Here is a 26115-nt window from a genome sequence, read left to right on the forward strand (position 1 = left end):
CCTTTGGCCCGCAAGGCCGCGTGCCGGCGTGCGTTCAGTTGAGCAACGCGGAGCGCGCAGCGGTAACGGCTGCACAGGTCGAGACCTGCCCGTCCTGCCGTGTCACAGCACGAGTCTAAATACTGACATACTGGCATGTCAGCTGTATAGCAGCGCATCCGCAACAACAAAACTGCGACACTGCTTTTGACTGACACTCACACAAGTCACGTCCACAATTGAACAGTTAAAATGCCCACGAATTCCTATGGTAGTGGGTCACTGCAATGTAGCGTGAAGGTGGTTGGCTGATTGGTTGATCGATTTGGAGGTGGTGAGCAAACAACTAGGTCGTCAGTCCCATCAGATTAGGGTAGGCTGGAGAAGGAAGTCGGCTGTGCCCTTTCAAAGGAACCATCCCAACATTTGCCTGAAGCGATTTAGGGAATTCATGGAAAACCTAAATCAGGAGTTCAGTGTGCTAACCACTGCACCACCTTGCCCAATGTGTGAAGGTGGAACTGAAGAAGGAAGATGATATTTGCCTAAGTGATAGTCCCAAGTTTTACACCCAGGCTTTCCATTGTGTTATATAAGTGCAATTGCAAATTCGATTTGGTGGCGCACTCCACTCCCAAGTCTCACAAATTAGTGTACTGCATAAAATGCTGTGCGAGTGGGTCACAAAGCGATTTTTAATCTAGTATAGTAGAACAATAAAACATTTGTGTTTGTAGCTTCTTACCTCCAGCAGGAGCAGAAATACAGGAAGCATATTTTTTTTTCAGCCCCTGCCATATAGGTTGCCCTACATGACCGGTGTGTTGTGTCATACTACACGTGTGCCTAATCGACCTGCTTTGTGGGGTAGCGTACACATCAGGAGCAAAACAGGTTATTCAGCCCCTGACATTGGGCTACCCAGCATGACAGGCATGTTGTGCCCTACCTTACCGACGTGCAATCAGGAACTGTTTGTGTGGAGATGAATGGAAAAGGGGGATGGACAAAGAGGAAACAGGATGGGTTAGATATGCAGAGAGGGGAAAGAGGAGAGGGTAAGTAGAGGGGGGGGGGCAGAAGTGGATGGACAGAGGGAGGGAAGAAACTGTGAGAGAGGGGACAGAGAGATGAGGTGGATAGGGAGAGGCAGAGAAGGAGATCAATTGGGAGGTGAGAGGATATGAATTGAGTGATGTGGGGAGGAGGAGTCGTAGGGACAGGAGGCGAGCCAGAGGGTTGGGGAGGAGGAGTCGTAGGGACAGGAGGTGAGCCAGAGGGGGATGAAGAGAGGAGGAGAGAGAGATGGGAAGAGAGGGGGTGAGGTGAAGGTTGGCTGGAAGGGGAGTGAGAAGTAGATGAATGACAGATGGTGGTGAGGAGGAGATGGACAGAGGGAAAAGAAAGGCATTGATAGAGAGCTGGGGGAAGGAGGGGAAGGTCAGACAAAGGGGAAAGAGGAGCTGCGCCAATAATGGAGAAAGGAGGAAACACGTGCAAAGTATGTGTCAAGCATGTATGTGAGTGAAGGTGCAGAGAAAACAGTAGCATAAATATATTACCACTGTTTCGGTTATACACTACCTGATCAGAAATCTTTGGATATTATGAGAGGTGTTCCCTGCCATCTTAAAAGGAGATGGGAATTGTGTTATCAATGGAGAAGCAGCAACAGTAGAATGGTTTGGTCAGGAGAGTTCAGTGACTCCGAATGTGGACTGGTCATTGTGTGTCACCGAGTAGTAGATCCATCAGGGGCATTTCAGCTGTTCTAAAGCTGCCCAGGTCGACCGTTGTTAATGTGATTCCGAAGTGGAAACGTGAAGAAACAAGTACAGCTAAACCTAGACCTCATGTACTGGTGGACAGGGAGTGTCGAGCATTGTGGATGGTGATTGAAAAATTCAAATGAAATCAGCAGAAGTAATCACCAGATAATTTCACAGTGTCCAGGAAGTTAAAAAGCATGGGATGCAATGGTCAATAGCTCGTCGTAAACCACACATTTCTGTAGTCAATGGTAAGCGATGTTTGAGGTGACGTAAAGAGTGACGCCAGTAGACTGTGGAGGCCTGTACCTTTGGCAATCTCATGAAAGGGGTTTGAGTTTGACGAATGCCTGGAGAACATTACTTGCCATCAGGTGAAGTGCCAACAGCTAAGCGCGGAGACGGTGGTGTTACGGTATCATAGTTCAAGCCGTCACAGAGGCGAAGGGTGGAGACAACCCACATTAATGTCCACTAATTGATGTCTGGATACTTTTGACCACGTCCACCAAAAATTGCGTAGCAATACAATGCTTGAACTCTCTTGATCCTTCCATCCAATCCGCACCTGTCGTGTGACAACTTCACTAACAGAGCGCAGCAGCACATATTACAATTGTATCGGGGCACCACAAGAAACCATCTCGACGGAGGCAACGCAAATAGTAGCCGAAGCATTTAGACGCTGATATACACAAGTTTTTTTCTAATTTAAGTAATTATTTACAAACCTATTGGTAATAGTATGTAGTAGAAGACGGAAGTGTTATATTTGTTTGTGGCCTTTCCTGTTTGCTTATGCAAATACAAGCTTGATGGGCCATCCAGAGCTGACCGAGCTCCATGTCACCCTCTACCTTATGGCCTCATTTGCATGCGGTGTGTTGGGTTAGCACATTGTAGAGCCTGCTGTTGTCTGCTTTCCAGTCCTCAGATCTGCTACTAATCATTCAAACAGCTTCTCGGTTGGCATCACGAGGCTGAATGGACCCCCTTCCTATCCTCCAACCAACGAGAGGTCCTTGACAGTCCACTAGGATTTGAATGCGGATCATCCGCATAGTAACCGAACACGTTGTTCACTCAGCTACGGAGCGAATACTGACTCCTGTTTTACGAACGTGAGTACATCCAGCATACATTGTCACTGTGCAATTCCCTGACAAGCAACGAAAATGGATCGCTCTATTACTAACAGATCTAACAATTCCGTGTTTGATTGATTAAATGGTTACTACTTGGTTTTCATCTGTTACAATTACAAAATGCTTCTGAACGTTAACCAGTATCCGCCTACACTGGCCATCGTCAGAGCCATAAAATGAAAGCAACAATTGGTGGTCTCAGCAAATACTTAATGCTTTTTCATAGTCATTGCTGGCCTAGTCATCTGTATCACTTTGTGTCTTCGCTACGGATTCACAATGCGCATTAATTAGCCATGTATCTCGAAACATCTGGCCATAAGCAAGTTCAAAGTAACTATTGTATAACACACACTGATTGGTCTTAATATTATTCGAAAAACAAGAATGTGGCTTAGCAAGTTAACATTGCAGATGTAAATGTAAATAGCGCCAAATGCCTTGAATAATCATGTAGGGCCCTTCCGCTTTGAACGGAACCAGTAAAAATTTTATTACTTTTCTTCGATAATTTTTTTAAATTACTCGCATCAGGGGGTATGTACAGAAAAGACTGAAACATTAATTCCACTTAATCATAGCATCAAGGAAATTGGTATCTACGCTATAGTTCATAGATATCTGTTTTTATGGGAATGCGGTAAACGGCATGTCCGCAGCTGTGTTTTCCTGTAGTTCTCTGTTGCTGCAGCAATCCATCGGTCCGAATGGGTTTTCGGAACCGAAACAGCAGATAACGGTCCAAATGGAGCATAAAATCCATGAACGGAATACTTCTAGTCACTGAAAAGTGTGCGTTATAGGCTTAAGGGATTTAAATGCCGAAGTGTTAACCGCTCGTTCGATTTAGCAGGAAGTAGTTACGAGGCAGCCTTGCCACATTTTTGTTTTCATGGTTTACTGCAAGTGACTGAAAGGGAAAGTGTCGGAACATAAAACGGATTATAGCCGCCGTAAATCTATGAGCTGACGGGTTTTCCTCGAATGGAATCCCATGGACTATTTACAGCTAATGGCCGAAACAATTTGTTCATGAGTCAGTAGCGTGAGAAACATAAGCAGGAGCAAACTATGTTGCTACTTTTCAGAAGACTTTTGCCATCCGTATCCAGATTTGAGTATTTTGAACAAAGGAGTTAAAAAAATGACGATTTGGGCATTTCTTTCCTTCCAGTGTCAGTATTTCCGCTTTTCTTGTTTGGATACGACTGTTTACGGTTGAGCCTGCTAGCTGTTGAACGACGAAGCAAGATGTTAAGTAATGGCCGCAAATGTTTTGCACTTGCGTATTCACAGTGTACGACAGACATCATATTTTTGTTATAAACACATGTTACACATGGAACAGCCAATGATGAGACATTTGAAAAACGGCGAGTGGAAATTTGTGCCAAGGCCCGGAATCGGACCCGGGTCTCCTGCTTAGTGGGCAGGTGCGTTAGCCACTAAGCTACGTCGTCACAGTGGTTCGCGCAACTAGACGAATTACCCTGGCACACCTCCCACCTCGATCCAGTAAGCAGGAGACCAGGGTTCGACTCCCGGCTTTGGTAGAAATTTTCACTCGCCCCTTCTGATCTGTTTGAGAACAGTAAAGTCTCTGAAGTTGTGTAGTTTCATTTCCATTTGAAAGGCATTTATCCGAAAATCTGGGAAGTGCCTAAGTCATACAATCTATTTCATTGCCGTAATAACAACAAGTTTGACAGTGTTGGAACGTACACGGCATAAAATCGAAATGTGGAGTCACCACTATTAGTGTTTCACTTCGCACTAAGATTGTGAATACAGACTATGAGTATGTGATCGTATGAATGGAGGGAGTGCTGTATCTTACCGCCGTTTCCGCTTACGTTCGGGAAGTAAGCCTCTGTGTGTGTGTGTGTGTGTGTGTGTGTGTGTGCTAGTGCGTGCGTGCTTGTGTGTCCTTTGTGTGGATGAGGGAGTATTTACCATTCTGTCTTGCCCCATTCACCTTCCTGTGGTTTGTCAGTTCAACCTATGCGTCGGCTGCTTTACGTGACAGGAATGTTCTGTGCAGGTAGTCTGGCCGCACGCCGATGCACGTGGGAGACCTCCCTGTATTACACGTAGCTTGTAATTTGTCGAGGTGAGTGAAATTAGAAATGCAAAACTGTTTGTTTTCTGAAAGCAAATTGGTTTTATTCAGAATTCCAATACACCATATTATTTCCCACCCTTTTGTGTATACAAACCCCTGTTTTCAATGTAATCTCCGTTCAATGCGATGGACTTACGCCACCTTACTGGGAGAGCCTGTATGCCCGCATGATACCACTCTGCTGATCGACGTCGGAGACAAAGTCTTACTGCATCAGTAATCTCCCAATCATCCACGTACTGCTTCCTACAAAGTGCATCCCCCATTGAGCCAGACAGATGGAAGTCGGAAGGTGGTCTGGGCTGTAGAGTAGATGACGAAGAAGAGTCCAATGAAGTTTTCGTTTCTTCAGTTTCCTGAGGGTAGCAAAGCATACTTCAGAGTTGATTGTTGCACCACGAGGGAGGGTATGAAACAGAATAACCTCTTCAGAGTCCCCAAAGACCACCGCCACGACTTCACCGCCTGACAGTGCGACTTCGAACTTTTTCTTCGGAGGAAAGATAATGTGTCACCACTCCATGGATTGCCGTTTTGCTTCCGGCTCGAAGTGATGAACCCATGTTTCATCGTCCGTGACGTTATTCACCAAAAAAAATGATAATAATAAATAAAAAATAAAACTGTCACGGTCAGCCTCGTAACGCGCGATCAATTCCGCACTGATAGTCCTTTGTTCTCTTGGCGACGAGGAACTCAGCGGGCGCACTTCTTTGAGTATTCCAACTGATGGACGAGTGTGTCGGCACTACCAACAGCGACGTTCGAGTCGTGCAGCGAGATGCTTGATTGTGTGCCGTCGATCATCTCGAATGAGAGTGTCCGGACGATCCAGTATTGCGGGAGTCACAGCTGTGTGCGGCCGGCTTGCACACGAGAAATCGGACAGGTTTGCGTGATTTTGCTGCTATGATGACAGACGCCTCGTCCAAGCCGGCCGGAGTGGACGTGCGGTTCTAGGCGCTACAGTCTGGAACCGCGCGACCGCTACGGTCGCAGGTTCGAATCCTGCCTCAGGCATGGATGTGTGTGATGTCCTTAGGTTAGTCAGGTTTAATTAGTTCTAAGTTCTAGGGGACTGATGACCTCAGAAGGTCACATAGTGCTCAGAGCCATTTGAACCATTTTTTGAATCTCGCTCAACGGTTCGCCGTGCTTTTGTTCAGTTCCAGGTCTTCGTAGACATTCTCTAAGTCCCCAAGACTATCTACGATGCTCTGGCTTTCCTCCAAAAGAAGCTCAATGATAGCTCTCTGCTTAGCGCACCTCAGTTGTAGACACCATTTTGAAGGCTGTGTATAGCGCCGCGTCGTATCGGATCTTAAGGTAACTGTAGGAGCTGAAGCGGGAATATTCCACTATGTCCCATAATAAATTCCGCATTTTTTCATACGAAATTGGCCTATAGAAAAAAAAATTATTTTACCTATTGAAATTACTTACTGAAATTCTTACAGTTGCTGATACTTAGTTTCCATGCTATTTCATTCTCCGGAAGGTAGATGAGAAAGTTGGAAATTAAGAAATGTAAAAATACAAACATATTCAATAAACTGTTCTTGATGTACAGGGTGATTAAATTAAAGCTTAACTTTCAAACCGCTGTAGAAATAACACCACTGGTCAGAATGACGTCAAATTGCAACGGAGTATTATCGGAGAAGGGGGAAAACGTATGGCAGAAGAAAAATAAATAGTTACTAGATATAGCAACAGATGGCGTTTGTAAGCACCATAATTTAATAGTGGTAGACTACCAATGACCAATGAATCATACAACAATGCCTAAGGTGTACGTTTGACGTTAAACTAACTATACTACTCAGTGTGCATGGGTGTAGAGGTGTGATACTGTTAGTTTCGCAACCCTATCCACCACGCAAGGTCATGTTACATCGGATGGGAAAAATCTGTTTTTAATTGTCCTGAGGCCAAAAACCGTATAAATAGCATCACTCACATCGCTTTTTAATTGTCCTGAGACCAAAAACCGCATGAAAACCATCAACCACATCGTTTTTCGATTGTACTGAGGGCAAAAACAGCATAAAAAGCACCAATCAAAATCAAATAGGATTATTAATTTCCGTGTGACTGGCGTAAAACGTGTCCAGTATGCTGTCCACCGTTTTCTGCAACAAGTTGAAATCGAGAAACAGCATGTTCCACAGCTGTCCAGGGTCACGATCAAAATGTGTTGCGCAATGTGTGCCTTCAGTGCAGCTAAGTTTGCAATAGGAACACTGAACACAACATCTTTCCGATAGCCCCACAGCCAGAAGTCATACAGATTAACAGCAGGTAATCGGACGGCCAGGCTGTAGGGAAATGGCGGCTGATAATTTTAGCATTTCTGAAACGGTGTTTCAGCAGCTGCTTAACTGGATTTGCAATGGGTGGAAGTACGCCATCCTCCAAAAAAATAGTCCCAGCCACACATCCACGCTGTTGGAGAGCTGGAATCACGTGGTTGCGCAAAAGACACTCATAGCACTTACCAGTGACGGTACAGGTGACAGAACCGGAAGCACATGTCTCTTTGGAAGATTATGGCCCTATGATAAATGATGCCGTCAACCTGCATCACAATTGGCATTTTCAGGATGAAGTGGTACTGGTTGATTTGCATGTGGATTTTCCGTTGCCCATATTCGACAATTCTGTGTATTGACATAACCTGTCAAATGGAAGTGGGCTTCGTCTGTCCACAAAATCTTCCACGGCTAATCACTGTCCACCTCCATGCGAGCAAGAAATTCTAAAGCAGAGGTCTCTGTTGCTGGCAGGTCAACAGGAAGCAACTCGTGCACATGGGTAATTTTGAAGGGATATCAAAGAAGGACGTTTCGCAGGATTTTACCCACCGTGCTCAGGGGTATGTGCAATGTAGGGGCAATTCTCCGCGCACTACACGTTTGCACACCACCACTCGCCTCCTCCTGCATTGCTGTGGCCACTGCTACCACTGACGTCGAATCAATCCGTTTCCTCCCTCTACCAGGTTGCACACCAAAACTACCCGTCTTTTCGAATTTACGACTCATTTTCTCCAGACCCACGGCAGTCATCGGATTAACTCCTTTTTTTCAAACCTTTCATTGTTCTGAACTTCTGCAGAGCGATGTGTGCACAGTCATCGTTCTTGTAATACAGGTTTACAAGCAGAGCGCGATCCTGCAATGAGACGGTCACGGTAAACGTCGCAGACACTAAAAAAGGAAAAGCCGTGCAGCCTGCATGTTTATAACAACTTATTTTCATTTACGAATTCTGATACATACAGCGTCATCTATTGATTAGTTTTTACACCATTTTTATTCTTCTGCCACAAGTTTTCTCCCTTCTCCGATAATATTCCGTTGCAATTTGACGTCACTTTGACCAGTGGTGTTATTTCTACAGCGTTTTGAAAGTTTAACTTTAATTATAATCGACCTGTAGAACGCGGCGTCACCGCTCGCCTCACCACACCTCTCACGTTGGAACCTGGATCTGTGTATGTGGGTGTAGTGTATCGGCCGTTGTTTGGAACTTGGCACCGATTGCGAACGTAGACAGAACGGAATGCTGAGTTGAGAGGCGCCGTGCTAACGGAAAGCGACAGCCAGCTGGCGCAGTGAACGTACGGCGGGGAAGCGCCCGCGGCCGCCGTTGCGACACTAGCGCGCCGTGACCGGGAGATCCTCCAGCACGGTATAGGTCAGCCGGGCAGATGCGCGCGCTCCCGCTGCCTAAAAGAGAGCCGCTGCTGCCAGCGTCGTTTTACTCCACTCTGGCTCTACTAAACGTTTCGGCTGCTAGTCTCCTCTACGTATGTGTGCACTAATTTCTATAAACTCGAAGCAATTATTGTACACGCCCAATAAGTCACTTCTCTCAAATACTTTCACAGATGTGTCTGTTGCACGCGGACTGTCTTGACAAAATGATAATTGTCAGTTCACAAGTAAACTTTGCTCAGTATCAGCCATACTTCCATTTGAATAGCTATCTGCTTCGGCAGCCACGCTATCATCGTGGGGTGAATTACTTTGCGTTTTATATTTTAGAGTCCATAACTTCCATGCAAATGCAAAGTTTTTTCGGCAAGCAACGATGTAAAGAAAGCGTTAGGCGGGCGTCTTGCGCCAGTAGTAAAATAATAGTGTGAAATTCAGTATTGATCGGTGTTACATGTATCTGTGTACATGAACAGAACATGAATCTCCTATGAAACTGAAGCATAATAAGAAGTAACTCACTTGAAAATGACGATGTTTTGTTTCATTCCTTACAAAATTGGCCGCTGTGGACTACAATATATAAGTCTACTAGCTTTTTTATTTTGTTTTTATTTAATTGTTTATTATTTTTTGTGTGGGAATTATCTATATCGGTGCTATTTTCAGACATCTGCTAAGGGGCTACACGTGCATGTCTTCAACGCTGCGTCTATAATCGTGGTAGGACACATTCCGATGACAGCTTCACTGGCACCTATTTATGCATCTCCATCTTCGCCAACATTGTAACTTAATTGCTAAGGTCATCAGTCCCTAAGCTCACACACTACTTAACCTAAATTATCCTAAGGACAAACACACCGAGGGAGGACTCGAACCTCCGCCAGGACCAGCCGCACAGTCCATGACTGCAGCACGTTAGACCCCTCGGTTAATCCCACGCGCCGCCAACATCCCAACGCGTTCCTTCATACAGTATGGAAGCTCAGTCCGAGGATTTTTCCCTACTGCGATACCGCGAAAAATTCCATAACTTCAGCATATTCTGTTGCGGGGCAAATTAATATAAATGTGTCAGTTGGATATCGTCCATATTTTAATTTCCTGAGTTATTAGAGAGCGGGAGGGAAGAATCTCGCTCTCGTAGTTTTGCACTGTATGTTTCTCCGCATGATTTTTGTTGTATTCACGAATTAATTACTTAGGTGTGCAACATACAGATAGCGGGAAGCGAACCCCCAATTACAGAGTACCGTGGCTGTAGAAAACTGGCATACTTGCACGATTGCTGTGTTCACTTCACACGACAATATCTCGTTAACAGAATAGCTTGAGCAACATATGAAACAAAAACAATAATTTACTAGACTAAATTACATTAAAAAATATACTCAGCTTTTGCTTTGTTGATATGGCATGGCACCGACGTAAAAGTTCTGAACGTAATCTAATGTAACACAGTAGACGATCACTATCTAACTGAAGTTCTGTCTGGACTGCAGTTAGAGAGTTTCTAAGTTTTGTCTCTGAAGAAATGTTCAAATGTGTGTGAATACCTAACGGACCAAATTGCTTAGGTCATCGGTCCCTAGACTTACACACTACTTAAAGTAACTTAAACTAACCTACGCTAAGAACAACACACGCACCCATGCCCGAAGGAGCACTCGAACCTCCGGCGGGAGGCGCCGCGCACTCCGTGACATTATGCCTCAAACCGCGTGGCCACTCCACTCGGCAGTTTGACTACCACTTCGACTGATCTTCAACAAATGTCATTAACTGCCCGACGACCGGTATTGGTCGACTCTAATAGATAACTTACTGACTACTACTATAGAGAGTCGGCGTGCGACCGCTTACTGTGCAGCTCCGAACGATTTGACGGATGCATCAAATAGCCCCGAATTTCAGAGCTGTCAGTGGTGGCAGACAAAACTTGGCGGATGAATGAGCTATCTGAATGTCTTGTAGCGCCAACTACTAGGCGAATGATTATCCTATGTATGGCGCACTGCTGAGACTGACTGGCACCCTCTGAAGTCTAACGCTGCTTACCGCTTGTGGTGGGGACACAATACTTCCCTTGTCTCACCTACTACGACAAAATGAGCCAACAATTATAACTTCAAATAAGGATAATAATTCGTAGTGAATTCAGTATTGGCTCGTAATCACACTGAAGGATTCGACAATAAATTGGATGAATAATCTCATTAATTCCACACACTGAACTAACAGTCCCAGTATAACAAGAGAACTACTTCATACACGTCTGTGCCAAGACAAAGTCCACTTAAGGCCAAACAGACAGTATAGGTTAACTAGAATGTCCAGGTGATCCGAAGTCAAGTCGACGTGTGTAATAGCATTAGTCTTGTAATATAGTAATCCAGTACTTATCGAGTCCACAGGCAACTGCAGATTTCCACTGTCAGGCCAGGCGATGCCCTGAGCTTCTTCAAGATCAGCAGTGCACTTGCACGGCCGCTGGCCACGGATCGGAGTTGGGAGAAACACTTGGCGTTGCGGGCGCCTCCAGCATGAGCGGCTATGTCTGCAAATCGGAGTCCGAGTTGCCGCTAGCCCGGATAAAAGACACCAGTTATTTCGCGAACGGCTCACTTCCGGACCCAAGTTTACTGAAACTTTTCTGGTTCTGTTATCATCTACGTTCATGCGTGACGGTTTTCGTTATTATTATTAAAATTCTGCTCGATTACTCCGCTTTAATTGAGGGCGTGACTTGAGCCAAGCACAACTTCACTTTATTTTCCTCTATGCGTTTCTTCCCAAAATCTATTCGTTGTGTTTGTTCTTCCTTTCCTGTGTCCATTTTTCAATATTTTTTTTCTTTTCTTGGGATTTGTTCCATTTTATTGTTTCTAATTTTGTTTCTAAATTGTATTCCTGGTCTTCTTGTGTTTCTTTCATCCAGCCGATCGTAAATTTACTTGCATTAACCATGTTAAAAGTTTTTTTATTGGATCTGATTTTGTCCATCAGCCAGCTGATCTTTAATTTACTTGCATTAACAATGTTAAAACTTTTTGTACTGAATCTGTTTTCGTCCATCCAACATAGGTGTTCGTAGAACTGTAGGAGTCTCTTCTTAAACTTATATGTGAGGTTGTGTGTATGTTCGTACAGTTCCTCTGTAGGTCCTCTGACCGAACTTCCGTCTCGAAGAACAGCGACGCCGATTTTACTAAGTATTTTCTATTCTTCTTTCTCGACGTTATGAATTTTTTTCATCCCTTTAACTAGTGTGGTTTCTGCCACATACAAGGCTTCTGGTATAGCAACTGTGTTGTATTGTCGTAGTTTTGCCTGCGTTTGAGTTTATGTTTAGTCCTGTGCTTTGGATGGTTTGTCATGTATTCAGTCCTGTGGCGTGAAGTGAGTGACTTGTGAGATTTCTGAATACTGTGTTTTGAGTAGAAATTTTCCTATTTGCAAAAAATAAATAAAAAATAAATGAAAAAGAATGTGTGTGTGAAATCTTATGGAACTTAACTGCTAAGGTCATCAGACCCTAAGCGCACACACTACTTAACCTAAATTATCCCAAGGACAAACACACACACACACACATGCCCGAGAGAGGACCCCGACCTCCGCCGGGACCATCCCATTAGCGTGTGTGTGTGTGTGTGTGTGTGTGTGTGTGTGTGTGTGTGTGTGTGTGTGCGTATGTGTGTAAAGCAGTCGCGAACATCACCTTAGAAAGATAGAAAAAATATACAGTGAGCTGAAGTGAAATTTTTTAGAAAAATTGAAGGTGATGAAATAGGAAACGATGTGATAAGAACTTAATACATACTGTATAAATGAATAAAATAGAAATGTTCAAATATGTGTGAATTCCCAAGGGACCAAACCGCTGAGGTCATCGGTCCCTAAGCCTACACACTACTTAAAGTAACTTATGCTAAGAACAACACACACACCCATTCCCGAGGGAGGACCCGAACGTCCGGCGGGAGGGGTCGCTCAATAAAATAGAGAAAGTATGCTAAAAATGGAAACGAAGTATTACTAGAATGCGGGAAGATTAGTTAAAACCAATGCGAAACTGATGTAGAGAGGCTCCAATGAAGCAGGCTGTAAGCTTATACAGTCTGGAACCGCGCGACCGCTACGGTCGCAGGTTCGAATCCTGCCTCGTGCATGGATGTGCGTGATGTCCTTAAGTTAGTTAAGTTTAAGTAGTTCTAAGTTCTAGGGGACTGATGACCTCAGAAGTTAAGTCACATAGTGCTCAGAGCCATTTGAACCATTTGTAAGCTTACTCCAAGGAGTGAAAGGTATAGTGAAATAGAAGCGAGAACGTTACAGTAAACAGGGGTCTACAAACGAGCCGTGTGCTATAAAATTGCTGATGTATGGTTGGGAACCGGCACCTACTTCACTGCGAAATATTATTATAATGTAATGTTGTAATTGTTCGTTTGGATTATCGTAGGGTAGACAAGGCAACGATAGAGTGAAACGTAGCGAAGGAGAATTATAATTACGAGTACGACATTTCTTCTCTCTTTCTCTCTTTCTTTCTTATACTACGAGGAAATTAAAATCATGCATTCAGTTACCGTAGATGTGCACACCTGCATATCATAACTCATTCTCTACCAAAACATTCCTGTTTTTACACACGCTCGTCAATTTCACTCTGAAGCTGCGGCCCTTTGGAGTCGGAGGCGAAGCGGCAGATGGGCAGTTATGAATGGGGAGCGTAGCGCGCTGCTTGGTCAGACGCAGAGACAACCCCCACGGAGCAGGCAGGGGCCACTCCTTTGTGACAGAGGGGCGACCTTAATACCTGCGCGAACCAAGGATACGCGACCGGCGCCCGTGGGCGTGGTGTGGAGCGGAGCGGAGGCTGGCGGCGCGGCGCCGCTGGCTCGCCGGCCAGTGTGAGCTCGGCTTTCCGCCCGTGTTGTTCCGCGCTGTGCCGTGCTGTGCTGTGCTACCAGCTGCGGCGGAGACTCCACTCGGCACTCCAGGTGAGCGGGACGTCTCGCTGTGCTGCGCTGGAGCTCGTACCCGGCCGCCGCACCGACCGCCGCTCCATCGAGTTCTCAACTTTCCAAACGCAGTGACCAGTTCTTAGCGACACGGCGTACGTGCTAGTGCCGTACTACAGTGCCACCGATCCAGTTCCACTAGGGATGGGCTAAACGGTGACTTTCCGATATCAGTGATTTCCGCGAATGCTGCTTTTCGGTATCTGCGATTTTTAGTTGTGATTTGTCACAATTTAAAATCACAATTCGCGAATACGCAACATATATCTCCAGTTCAAAATGGTTCAAATGGCTCTGAGCACTATGGGACTTAACAGCTGAGGTCATCAGTTCCCTAGAACTTAGAACTACATAAACCTAACTAACCTAAGGACATCACACACATCCATTCCCGAGGCAGGATTCGAATCTGCGACCGTAGCGGTCGCGCGGTTCCAGACCGAAGCACCTAGAACCGCTTGACCACCACGGCCGGCGTATCTCCAGTCAGTAACGATAAAATGCAATTTTTACGATTGTACACTGTGATCAGCTACAAGTAGCAACTAACAGGCACTACAAGTATATCTCTCACTAGTATATCTCGCCAGGTGTTCTGCGTCAGTGCAACGGATGTGATGCCTTCTCGCCTGTAAAGTGTTCAGACTATTTCAACAATGCGTCACTGAAGTAATTACGCAATTTGAAAGGAATGGTGGATAAAGATCTAATAGACTGTGCGTGAATAATCAAAATTCCATTCTGCCCATATTAAAGCCGTCCCGTACCCCTAAATTTTCTACATTGTAGTTACTCATAAAGATTCCGTAACATGTTTAACGTCGATGATATGCAAGTGAAAAGAGTCGGAAGCACGGATCTTCCAATTAAAAGTTGGCATCGCAAATATAGTAAGTGTAATTATCGATGATACAAAAGAATACCTGCGTATTGTAGTTTTGAAAAAAAAATCCGTCTTTTGAATACACTGCTGCTAAGCCATTTAGTGAAAAGTCACGTAGTGGACAATCCCCCTGCCCCCCCCCCCCCCCCTCTCCACCCCCTTGCACTTTTCGTAATTTATTTTTTTGCATATTTTATGATGAAAAGTGTGTTTAAATACAGAGCTACGCTATAGGTAATCTGTAATCAAAACTTTTATTTCGCATTCAGATTCGTTCGTTTAATCTTTCAACGTACCTTGCCCTTCGGGCAATGCTGTACAAACAAGATTTCGGGGAGCGGGAGTGCAATATCTCACTCCAGCAAACCATATCAGTACTGCTACCGGGTAAAACGAAGAATATAAACTTTTTCTTACAGCAAACTTCTTCGTTCGTTTCTTGGACCATAGGTGTGTTACACACCCAAGGCGTAATAACGAATTACGAACGTCGGTCAAACGATGGCACACGGCGTTGATTGTTATAATGCTTAAATGCTACTTTTAGTTGATACATGTGACTTCTAGGTGTGACCGAAATCGAAGTGAGTCTGTGTTTTTAGCGAAGTCATCATTCAAACTGAGATGTTTCAGGATTTGCTTGCAGTTACGTACGTCAGCCACTTTGGTTCAGTTTGTGTCGTCAGATGTGCAGAAAGACCACGTTCCGTCCCAGTTCTGAACGAAAAAGAAGAAGGGCTTAAGGTCCCGTCGATACGTTGACCATAAGAGAGAGTGGGGAAGAAGAAAAAATCTGTCGTCTTGTTTTCGTGAAACCAACACGACATTGGGAGCGATACAGGGAAACAACAGTAAGGCTAAACTTGCGTGACTGGACAAAGATACAAATCGTGCTACTCTAGAGCACAAGTATTGCGTCCCAAGTACTACGTCACGTCGCTCGGTGCTGAATGTTTGTCAGTAGCACACTTCGGCATAGTGTTCCTTGCGGTAATAACTGTCGCCCGTAAAGTGTAGTAGATGACAGTTTAGCGATGCTGGCTCAAAAAGCTGATTTTGCGTGTTTCACTCCCGCCTTGGGCGTAGGCTTGATTGTAATTGTTCTTTTACTACATACTAATGTGTGTGTCTGTACGGAGATAAAATTAACATAAAAGAACATGTATTTCTGCGTAACAGTGAGTCAGGTGACTGGCTTGTGACAATGACTCGATGAAATCAATCTGAACTGAATGCAAGACTGTATAGCGGGAAATAATGTTTTGCTTCCGTGCACTATAACAAACAATAACTTCGATTCCTCAGTGACAAGTTACACGAATACAGCTTTGTCTGTCTCTTCCCATCTTCCACCGTTGCAGTTTTAATAGATTACTTTCATAAATCATAGCCTTGTCGCAGTAGTAACACCGGTTTCCGTCAGATCACCGGAGTCAAGTGCTGTGGGCTGGTCTAGCACTTGGATGGGTGACGATCCGGTCTGCCGAGCGCTGTTGGCAAGCCGGGTGCACTCAGCAGCCCTTGTGAAGACAAACTGAGGAGCTACTTCACTGAGAAGTAACAGCTCTGGTTTGGTAAACTGACATAGGGAGAGTGGTGTGCTGACCACATGCCCCTCCATATTCGCATCCAGCGACGCCTGAAGGTCGGCCGCGGTGGCCATGCGGTTCTAGGCACTTCAGTCCGGAACCGCGTGACTACTACGGTCGCAAGTTCGAATCCTGCTTCGGGCATGGATGTGTGTGATGTCCTTAGGTTAGTTAGGTTTAAGTAGTTCTAAGTTCTAGGGGACTGATGACCTCAGATGTTGAGTCCCATAGTGCTCAGAGCCATTTGAACGCCTGTAAGCTGTGGATGACACGGTGGCCTGTCGGTAACGTTGGACCTTCCTGGCCTTCTTGGGCGGAGTTTGGTATTAGTTCGTAAATCGCATGGATCTGCCGCTTAAATGTCCTTCATCTAGCGGATAGTGGCTGTTTGGCGTCTGTGGCCAGTCAACACCAGAAACCCAGGGAGACGGAGCTCACATTAAGATACTGGACTATTCGTGAGAAATGATCGGTCAACCACGAATTACTTTTCATGCTATTTCTCTAAATCACTGAAGATAAATTGGTTGCTGCTTCATGAAAACCACAAACTCCATTGTATCTCATCTTCCTCAAACTGCTGCTGGTTCTCCGTCCTCATCATTTCTTTGTTGACAGGACGATAAATTGTAACCCATTCTCCTTCCGTGTGGATTATGACTCTTGTCGAACTCTATTCTGTTGTGGGCTTTCATATGTCTGTGCAGGTTGTTCAAGAACACTGTGCAATGTTCACAGATTCACTGATTATACCAGTACAAGCGTCCTTTATGCAACATATGGACGTATGCAGTTGGCGTTAAATATTTGCTAAACCGAAGTAAATTTTTACTAATGTTATACTCATTACTTTTTAAATGAACATCATACTAGATTCTAAGTACGGTGAACAATTTTCTTTTCTTTGGGCGAAGACTTCAGTCCCATCTGTCGTGAAATTATATTTATCCAAAGAGTGGTTGTTCTCCATTTTCTTAGCGATATTTTCACATTAAAAATTTGAGTTTGGAACACTGGTAAAATGAAATACAGAAATGAAAGAAAAACCGTGTCTTCTACAAACTTGGAGTGTGGTAACACTTTTTCGAAATTCTACGTAATTGCTTTTACGTTTCTACGCAAATATAATTCCCATATGTAATTTCCTCCGTTGATTTTTATCTGAATCAGCTAACAGACTGCTGAAATATCAGTTCTAAGGAGACGGACTTTTGTTTGACAGCTTATTTTTTAAACTTATGTGAAGACTTGAGATGATTACGTAAAACATTGCAGCGATGAAACCAGAAGATATTGCGTTAGCAAGTGGAACTTGGTTCAACTTCTTATAAATGCCTTAATAAAAATTATTCTAATTTCAGAGGTATTTAGTCTTAAGTTTCAAAAGTCAGGGCATTGAGAACTGGTACCAGAAAATTTGATGAAAAACTTTTACAACCAGTTTTTCTCTGAAACATGACAATTCGCAAGAGATAAAACTTCGAAGATGAACAACAAGTGGGCACTTTGAATTGTTGTAAGTAACAAGGTGATTTAAACTTATCATGGGAAACCTGCTGTTTAATAGTGGAACAAGGAAAAAGCTAAAAAAAGACTGCATACCAACAGTTGAAGCTTTGTGTTTCGTTCTTTTTTCAAATAGGATAGCGTGCGATCAGTCGTGATTGCTTGTTTCCGTATCCCTTGTCGGCTTTTGTAACGTGAGGTACGGCCTTTCATGTCCATCAAAATTCTTTCCATGTAGCTCTTTTCGCACAGAGACACGAGAAATTGATACTTTTCATTGACAGTACAATAACGGACACACAAACTGTTAACGTTAAACAAGCAGTATTCTTATAAGTAATTACAATCATGGCTAGTAAGCGCTACATTCCTTTCGACAAATGAAAGTATCTTACATGCATAAATGACAAATACATAGATGTATCGTTAAAAATAAGTAGTCACTAGCGTAGTGGAATACTCCAACGATATTCGTTTATTGTTCGTCAGTTCCTTATTATATATCGAGTGATGGATACATTGTCAAGCTGGTATGACTGTGCAGCTGTCCATCTCTGATGCTATGATGCTAATTTGTAATCCTCTTTGCAAGAAACAGTTTCACAGTGGCCGTACAACGGAGTAGCATGTATCATCATTACTGTTTATAGTGCTAATATAGGACTATATGAAACGGGAACGAAAAAAAGTCAAAATATTGCGCTGTTTTGTAGTGGTGGTTGCAGAGACTATAAACAAGCTGATACTTTTTTCTTTCTCTCTTATTCAATTTTTTCTGAGGTGTGATCTTGAGTTGTTAACTCAATCCGATTTTGTAATAACAAATATACTGTACTTCAAGGTAGCGTTGTGCATTTCAACGTTTCCACGTGGGAAACATGCGAAAGTGTTCGATACAGAATTACTTCCTGACTTGCTGACCTTTAAAATTGCTACATTGTGAAGACAAAAAGGAACGAACGTAAAATTCATATGAAGTTTGCTACATGCTTCGATACTCTGTTGATTAGCATTTCATCACAACTGCACAAAGTGTGAAGAGCAAAGCCATATCTATTAAATACACACTGTCCATTCACAATAATGTGGCCACCTGTCAAAAGTCGGAATAACAACCATCTGCAGCGCGGACCGCCACGAGAAGTGCAAGAAAAGAGTCAGTGAGGTTCTGGAAGGTACCGACAAGGTTATGGAGCCGTGCCGACTTAAGTGCCGTTGGCAGCTGGGCTGTTTATCTGTTGAGGGTCCATGACGCGAGCAGCTCGAACGAGGCGTCCCACAAATCCTCGACTGAGTTCGAGGCGTTTGATGGCCAGGGGTGCCGGTGCTCTGTGAACTACGCACGTACATTGCGAGCTGTGTGACACGTTGCGTTGTCCTGCTGGTAGATGCTGTCGTGTCGAGAAAGAACAAGTTGGATGTAGGGGTAGACATGGTATCCAAGGATAGAGGCAGAGTTGTGTTGATCCATTGTGCCTTCCAGAATGACGAGATCGACCTGAAAATGCCCGAAAGACCCTAATGCTCCCTGCCTAGGCCTGGAGCATACAACGTGGTTCATCTGGAAAGGCTACCTGTCACCGCCCAATGATCGTCCCGTTGCGGACCTGACGTGCAAATTTCAGCTTCGTCGCCGATGAGCAGCATTTTGCCATGGACGATATACAGGGTGTCCCACTCAAACCTCCCTGATTTCGAAGACCCAGGAAAAAAACCACAGTAGATACGATAATGAAAAATGCAACACACTGTAGACATCTCAAAGAATATATTTATTTATGATTAGTGCACCTCTACATGTGAACCATTTGTAGCACGAAGAATTTCGAGTCTATATTCAATTTCTTGCCAAGTTCATTCTAACATTTCCTCTGTTTTTGTGATTCGACGTGGCAACGTAGTAATATTGTCTACTTTGGTCACATACACGTGGTCCTCCCACGAATGCCCACATGAAGAAATCAAGCTGCGTAATGTCGGGTGAACATGGTGGCCAGGCAATGGGTCTTCCGCGTCCGATCCAAAGCTGGCGCGGTAGCTCAGCGTGTTCGGTCAGAGGCTTTCGGAAAAAAAAAAAAAAAACTAAGTGAACACATCAACGAACAACCTGAACGGGTGTCATGAGACGTCCGCCCCGATCATACACAACGAACAAAATAGAACAACGTGATCAACGATTGGGAAATTTCTTATCCAGGAACTTGCGAACAGCCGTTGACCAATGCAGCGGAGTTCCATCTTGCTGAAAAATTATGTTGGTTCGCAATTCTTGTATCGGAGGGTACACAAAATTCTCTTAACATGTCCAGATACACTGACCCATTCACTGTTTGTTTCGCAAAGAAGAACGGCCCAACAATCCTGTCGAACATTAGCCCGTACCAGAAGTTTAGGGCTATCACGAACATGTTCAATGACAACGTGCGGATTTTGCGAACCCCAAATCCGAATATTATGCCTATTAACCCTTCCTGATAAACGAAGGTTGCCTCATCTGAGAATAAATATCTTTCCAGGGAGCTGGCATCCATATCAATAAGGTGCAGAATATTCGCTGCAAATTGTTGTCTGCGTGGTTTGTCGTTCGGCGACAGATGTTCCAGAATTTGGACTTTATAAGCATACATGCGAAGACGCTGGTGAACTACACGATGCAATGTTGATCGAGGTGCATCAAGTTGCCTAAATGCTTGACGAATTGACTTACGTGGTCTTCTGAGAAACGTTTGTTTGATATCCTCCACTGTCTTTTCGGAAACTCCTTAACGTGCACAGCCAGAAAGTTTCAGAACACTTCCTGTTGGCAAAAACTGCCTATATCCATCCTTAATTGTTTTCTCATCAGATAGATCACATTCATAGAGACGGTGATAATTTCTTTACACAGTAATGGGCGATTTTGTTTCTGCAAACCATAGTACTGCTTGTGCACTCTGTTGTAGAGTCGCCATTTTCAATTCATGCGACCATGCTGCACTCTGGCGACGATACTTTGCACATCTGACGCTGGAATATAAATTCTTTGAGATGCTCTACGATGTGGTGCATTTTTCACTGTCGTATCTACTGTGGTTTATCTCTCCTGGGTCCTTTAAATCAGGGAGGTTTGAGTGGGATACCCTGTAGTTTAACCACGTCGGCGTGTACACAGTTAACAAACTTAGCTCTTTCGGAAGTGCTTCCAACACTGGCCCGAATGCCAGTGGTTAAACCCTTGTAGACCTCATATAAATCGCTTCGTATCCGCATTACTACAAGCACTGCACTTTTCTTTACATTCCACAACAGGCTTAATATACTCTACATTGATAGTGCTGCTGCCTGGGATCAGTGAGTGGTTATTGAATGCTGGTGTCGCACAAAAGCGATGATTAATTTAATGTGACTGGACTGCGTATAAGGAGAGCTTGCAAGAGAGTCTCTCACTCAGAAATCGCATCTGAACGTTGTTTGTTTGTGAGAAGATCGTGTTATGCTTCGTGTCAGAAAAAGAAACGTCTACCAGTTCGTGACGGAATTCGACAGAGGTAGAATCGTGAACTGTCGAGAAGGCGGTTGACCATTTTACGGTACTGCTTCTCGCCTTGGCCGCTATGTGGAATTGATGGGTTCGGGACGGCCATACTGAACGCCGTGTATAATCTTAGGTGCCCCATACGACTAGTGTCCGAGAGATCAGAGATATTGTTCTCTGTATAGCATCGTTCAGACATGTCACATATTTGCCAGGAAATGGTTTTTACTTCAGTTAGACTTGTATCCATACGACCAGTTCGACGTCAGCACGGCGACCTTTGTTGCAGTTTACCTTCACGTAAGAAAGGAGTGAGGCGTGCCGACTATGGTGCGTCCAATGACAAGCACTGGGCACAGGTATGGCACAGCATCGTCTTTTCAGGCGAGTCGCGGTTCTGCGTTCGGCATCACGAGGGGTATATCTCTGAGTGGAGGCTCCGAGGTAACCAAGTGTTGCCAGATTGCATTTTTCATCATCATACAGCACCCGAGGTGCCAGTGGGTACTCATGATCACCTCTGGTTCACACAGCCGTTAATTTTGGCAGCAGCCGCTACATTTCTGACGAGATACGGCCAGTGTCTATGCCCTACGTTCGAGTCTCCCTGACTTTATCTTTCAACAAGATAACGGAAGACCACGTTTTGCCAGTCGTGTCCTGACCTATAGAATTTTTCTATTGTTACTCTGGCCAGATGTCTTACCTATTAAAAACATCTGGTCGTGGGCTGCCAAGAGATTGGCATGGCACCCAGCCGAGTTAGAGCGACAGTTGCTGCCACAGGTGGCTGCTCTGTGTACTAAATTTCACATCTTCTGTTACACTCAAATCTCCTAAAAATTGAATCGTGTATTCTTCCTAATATACTGCATACGCAGGATAAATTAAAGTGGAAATTTAGTGGCCAGTAGTGGGTTTACGTGTGCCCTGGACTCTGGTGCTGTGCCTGTTGCAGCTTTGTGTTACTGAGGTGTACCCTTCCTCGAGGCCCTCCATTCATCAGAAACGGGCAGTCGGCGGTGGGCAGCGCTGGCGCGTGCCGCCGGCCTAATGCCAAAGGTGGCGCTCCGGCCGCCCAGGAATGCGGCTGTCCTCTCGCTGCGCTGTAACGGCGTATTATACCATTCTGCGTAGTACACCCAGCCACAGGTCCGCGGAACAACCGCTGCGCCTGGAACCATTACCCACAGGCATCTGTGTAGTTATCCTGTCTGGTCATAGTGCTGAGAGCGTCCCGGCTCCCTGAAGGTTGTAATGGCAGCTGTTTCAAAGGATCAGCAAAGACTGATAGAGGGTAGTAAGTAATTAAATTTTAATTGATACATTTTCTCTGTAATAAGGGTGCTGTTTTATTTCAGATGTTGGCACGTGAATTGTTAAGACCATTCTGGACATTTTTTTTGTGAACTCCCAACTCACACCGAAGTTGTTAATGAGAAACGTTTAAGCTGCCCATTTGGCTGGCTATAACTAGGAAACATGGAGTACATACATACTGATTTGTAGCACTTTATAGATATTGCTGCTAGTCGAAGACTTCATAATAAGATCCAGTTCTTTCAGAGCGTTTTTGCTTTAGCAGTGCACGTTTCGGACAGCTTCATCATCAGGAATTCAGTCGTTATGTAAGGATTTATGTAAGGATTTTTAATGCGATGTCGACACGACACAGACGTGCAACTGTAAATTTTTCAGCTTCATTTTGTGTATTATATCACAATGAAGTACGCTAACTTTCACATTTTGGGTGCACTGTTATAACTGCATGTTGATCGACATATGACGGACTGAACAAGCGTCACTGTTTCGTTCAGAGGTGTAGACAAATAGCACTCTCCTGCGCTGCGTTCATATTTAAAGTTTACCTTTCCCTTTGTTGCAGAAGTACCTGTGAATAGAAATTTCCTGTAGTCAAAAAAGTGTTGATAAACAAGTTCCCTATTTAAATGAATAAACTATGCACATGGCGAGCTTGCTGCAGAACGTTTTTGAGCATTTTATACAAACGCGTGAATGTGCAGGGTGGAAGACGTAGAGAAGCATTACATACCGTGGATCACAGTTCAACCTGCCTCGTCCACTGCGGGCAGTCGAACCAGAATGTAAAGACGAATATAATAGAACAAAAGAGCAAATGTTTTGATACAACGTGCAACACAGAGCGACGGACACGAATGTATTTACCGATACAAGGACTTGGGTATTAGATTCGGTGCAAGTGGAGGATATCTGAGCACTGTGTGCGACACTGACTTTCGAAGAGAAGGCAACGCAGATGCAAACTGCTGGAGTTTCCAACATGGCAAAATTAGTCGCCTTCAGATCAGGGTCTAAACAATATAGGTCAGTTTCTTCAATACTGCCACGACATCAGGAAGTCGAACCTGAAAGTCGAACTACCAACGTCGAATTCTATGAAGCAATGTAGCATGTTGAGCCAGAGTGAACAGCACGGTATAGTGGAGTCAGGAAATGTATTTGTACATCGGCTGTATATTGGAATGAGGACAATGAAAATTTGTGCCGGATTGGGACTCGAACCCGAATTTCCCGCTTTACGCGAGCGGACACCCCAGAGCCTTAGCGTACCTGTGCACGAATCACGGCCAAACCCGAACTATCATATGTTGTCCATGTGTCACAACCAGCACTCCTACGTTACGTATATTCCCTTCCAGGGAGGACATATTTTTTGAGAGTGAGGACCTGGTATTAGCGAATAAACACGAACTAGCAGAGCCTGAGTTATTAAGAAGTACGATTCAATGTCCGATGCAGTGTTCCTTCGAACACGCATACATGTCCGATGAATATTGGTCGTACTTCTTAATAACACAGGCACTGCTGTTTAAAAAGAAATGGCTCTGAGCACTATGGGACTTAACTGCTGAGGTCATCAGTCCCCTAGAACTTAGAACTACTTAAACCTAACTAACCTAAGGACATCACACACATCCATGCCCGAGTCAGGATTCGAACCTGCAACCGTAGTGGTCACGTGGTTCCAGATTGTAGCGCCTAGAACCGCTGCACTGCTGTTTCGTATAGTGGAGTCGGACACAACACCCGGTCACACGTTTCGATCGTAAGAGAAACTCGCTTGCTGTTCTGCAAACCCAATCGTGGAAGGGAAACATTTTGTATTTATGGCCGCAGCCCAGATAGGAACAACATCAATGCTTCGATTGATTCCAAAATAAGCATTCACTGACCATTTCCAACTTCTCCTAGAAAATGTATGTTGGTTAGTGAAGATTAAAGATGATGGAGTTATTTAGTTTGGGCCTGCATTTTTTGTTTCATGATGCGATGAGCCAGATTTTCAGCCCGTCATAGTGTCGGCAGTTTGCTTGGACGGCGTGCGTAAACGGAACGGGTGAGCCCTAACAAGTCGGAGTGTTAGTCACGTGCGTCCGCGCTGTCCCGCGTTGCAGAGTGGTGCGACAGTTGTGTTTTGTGGAGCTGCGTGCTGTTAGCGCCCGGCTGTAAGGCCGGACCGCGCCGTTGGCGGCTGCGTGGCGGACCTCGCCGGACAAAGCGAAGCCTCCTGGACGGAGACAGCCCGTAATGGCGGCTGCTACCTGCAGAAGGACGCCTGGTCTGCGTAATAACACGCGCCCGCCCTGCCACTCTGCGGACGCCGCCCTGCGACACTCGCTGCAGACCACGCGACAGCCGCTCAGCGATCATGCGTAAATCACTTACGCCTGCTGTGTCGTCCTACGCCTACTTTGTCGGAAACACGACAAATAAAAAAAAATTCTTTTTGCTATTCTTAATACAGGATCATAAAAGAAAATGCTTAATGATATTCTTACTGCAAATCAACTTGCAATTGCTAAAATACACACTTTGTCCGGTTTTGTTCCCCTTCTTCTTCTTCTTCTTCTTCCCTTCAGGAATTAGGTGAAGTTGCCTATTACGGTAGCCTTCGATGGTGGGGTCTTCCTCTAACTCTTCTTCCTTGGGACTTTTAACCTTTAAAGGGAGCCTGTCACTCTCCATTCTTTCAAGGTGTTCGTGCCACTTTCTAAAAAGTTTTAGTTCATTTCTAGTATGTCGATTAATTACTCTGTCTTCTATTGCACAACTTTTAACGCCTCTTAGGAATTTCATTTTTTGAGCCAGAATACGGGTGTCTTGCTTTTTGCTAATCACCCAGGTCTCGCTTCTATAGAATAGTGTGGGCACTGCAGCTGTTTTCTACAATTTAATTTAAATATCTTCCCTAGCTTTGTTTCTAAGGTTTCTGTTAATTTTTCCACATTCCCCGCGGAATTTACTAAGCTTAATTTCTATATATTTGCTGTAGCCGTGTGCCACCTCACATTCAAGGTAACTGAAATGGTTTATTTGCTCTAAAATCTCCTGATATATTACTGTTTTGATTCTAATGTGTTCGCCCGCATCTCGTGGTCGTGCGGTAGCGTTCTCGCTTCCCACGCTCGGGTTCCCGGGTTCGATTCCCGGCGGGGTCAGAGATTTTCTCTGCCTCGTGATGGCTGGGTGTTGTGTGATGTCCTTAGGTTAGTTAGGTTTATGTAGTTCTAAGTTCTAGGGGACTGATGACCATAGATGTTAAATCCCATAGTGCTCAGAGCCATTTGAACCATCTAATGTGTTCTTTACCCATGAAGGCCATTGTTCCGCCTCCGTATTGCATGATATACACAATCACTAGATGTATTTTCTCAGAGCAAGGCAATAAACTCGGTACATACGATATTGCCGTGCCTGCGTTTTTCCGGATTACCATGTAACGTTCCATGCCTACAAGTCCGAAGCAACATTACATCGTAATTTGCAATAACACAGGCACTGTAATATCGTATTTATCAGCTGACACCAGACAATCG

The 26115-nt window shown here is 44.5% G+C and overlaps 1 protein-coding gene across 4 annotated transcripts in view; it reads left to right on the forward strand.

Annotated features, from left to right (window-relative positions):
- Positions 1–26115, forward strand: part of LOC126337069 (mucin-17-like) — a 471154-nt gene that overhangs the window by 306233 nt on the left and 138806 nt on the right. For 2 of the 4 annotated variants that reach the window (XM_050001402.1, XM_050001405.1), the window contains exon 1: positions 13650–13743. The exons of the other annotated variants lie outside the window; for them this stretch is intronic. The gene's annotated coding sequence lies outside the window, so the exon portion shown is untranslated. Of the gene's footprint in view, positions 1–13649; positions 13744–26115 lie in introns of those variants that run through there. 4 annotated transcript variants of the gene reach the window in all.

This window comes from Schistocerca gregaria, chromosome 2 (genome assembly GCF_023897955.1).
Source record: "Schistocerca gregaria isolate iqSchGreg1 chromosome 2, iqSchGreg1.2, whole genome shotgun sequence".
In the NCBI taxonomy this organism is placed as follows: Eukaryota; Metazoa; Arthropoda; class Insecta; order Orthoptera; family Acrididae; genus Schistocerca; species Schistocerca gregaria.